At 39.9% G+C, this 2,047-nt stretch overlaps 1 non-coding gene across 1 annotated transcript; it reads right to left on the minus strand.

Annotated features, from left to right (window-relative positions):
- Positions 1 to 538: 538 nt before the first annotated feature.
- LOC118970633 (U6 spliceosomal RNA) lies at positions 539 to 645 on the minus strand. The gene has a single exon (XR_005058666.1). It is a non-coding gene; the product is annotated as a U6 spliceosomal RNA (small nuclear RNA).
- Positions 646 to 2,047: the final 1,402 nt, after the last annotated feature.

A 2,047-nucleotide genomic window follows, 5' to 3' on the forward strand; every position in this document is an offset into this window, starting at 1 on the left:
AAACACCATTTGGCCAGGAATTCCACTCCTAGGAATTTACCCTAAGAATGCAGGAGCCCAGATTCAAAACACATATGCACCCCTTTGTTTATCGCAGCGGTATGTACAGTAGCCAAGAAATGGAAACAATCTAAGTGTCCATCAGAATAGATGGATAAAGAATATGTGGCACGTATATGCAATGGAATGTTACTCAGACATAAAAAGAAAACCCTACTATTTGCAACAACATGGATAGAGCTAGAGGGTATTATCTCAGTGAAGTAAGCCAGGTGGAAAAAGACAAGTACCAAATGATTTCAATCATCTGCGGAGTATAAGGCGATTTTCTCTAGTTTGTTGAAGAATGCTGTTGGTATTTTGATAGGAATTGCATTGAATCTATAGATTGCTTTAGGCAGCATGGTCATTTTGACAATATTAATTCTTCCTATCCATGAGCATGGGATGTGTTTCCATTTTGGTATCTTCTTTAATGTCTCTTATGAGTGTCTTGTAGTTTTCAGAGTATAGGTCTTTCACTTCCTTGGTTAGGATTAAAAATATGGAATGCTTCATGAATTTGCTTGTCATCCTTGCGCAGGGGCCATGCTAATCTTCTCTGTATCGTTCCAATTTTAGTATATGTGCTGTCAAAGAGAGCACTTTAACCTTCATAATAGCTTTTAAAGGGCTTGTGTACTATCTTTATTATATGTTTGCATTTACAAGAGAAAATTTTCCCATTCATAATTTTCTTCTAAACATGGCCTTTCCTTTTCCTCTTAAAGAAGACCCTTCAACATTTCTTTTAGGACCAGGTGACATTTATCTGGGAAAATCTTTATCTCTCTTTCAATTCTGAATGATAACCTTTGCCGTGAGCCATGCTACTCAAGTTGTGTAGCAAAGCTCAGGCTGAAGGAAGATCTCCACAAAGCAGGGGCCGTTGCAGCTGGCTCCCCCTATTACTCACCTTGATTTTGTTATTCTCTATTATACTATTGGCTTTGCTTTTGCTTGCATTTTTGCCAAGGACTAAGCTAACCTTTGGTAAGCAGCACGGAAAGGAGGAGAACATAAATTTCCCAGGAGCTTTTCAGGACAGTGCTCCTGAAGAATGGAACATGCAGGGGCCAGATGGCGATTTTGGCAGGGAATACTGAAATCTGCAGTCAGTCAGTCAAACACTGACTACCCCATCTCCACTAAGTGGGAATGCTACCCTTGTTTGCCATGCTAGTGAGATTAGTGATGAAGAGTTTTATAGAAAAATTGGAGAAATAGAGTTAATAGGGGAATATTGAAGAGAATAACCCTGTCTGACACTTAGTCAATCTTCTCATGTTTTCTTCTATTTGCTACTTCTATGGCATTTCCTCTTCCTTCCTAATTACAGCCCTTTACTAGAACCTGTGCCTCATATCTGGAATTACCAAGTATCATAATTCTTCCAAGTAGTAAAGATACCTCAAGACAAGTGCTGGGCCTGGAAGCCATGGGACATAAATCTGCAAAGAAGTAAAAAGCTCACCTTTTTGAAGAATGTTACTTCTCTCTCACTTAGCAGCTTTACATCACCCTGTATGGCCCCGGAAGATGGCTGGCTAGCCAGAGATGGGTAATATTCCTCAAGGGAGGAACAACCTAAGACAGGCACAGTCGCAGGGGGGCCATCAGGTGAGAAAATGGGGACCAACAGAGATGAGGCTTAGAACCTCACCCCCCCAGTTTTGAGAGAAATCTGCTACACCCATGGATGTTTTGTTGCCCTTGTCTAACTTGGATTAATACCTAGTCTATAGGCACAGACCTGATCATCTACACTTGCTTTCTTACAGCACTTAATCATGCTGTCTTTATCTTGCATCTACCTATGTAGGATTCACATATAAAGAATAGAAATAAAATGAATAATAATATCTGACTTGATTGTTTATAGTTCCTAATTCATGAGTAAAATAGAAATAGTTTTTGTGATATAAGTGCCACTGCATTGTTCACCACGTAAGAGATTGTTTAGTCCCTACAGTGATGAGGCCATGGGGACCTGCATAGTAGACATCAG

Source organism: Manis javanica, chromosome 14 (assembly GCF_040802235.1).
Source record: "Manis javanica isolate MJ-LG chromosome 14, MJ_LKY, whole genome shotgun sequence".
NCBI lineage: Eukaryota > Metazoa > Chordata > Mammalia > Pholidota > Manidae > Manis > Manis javanica.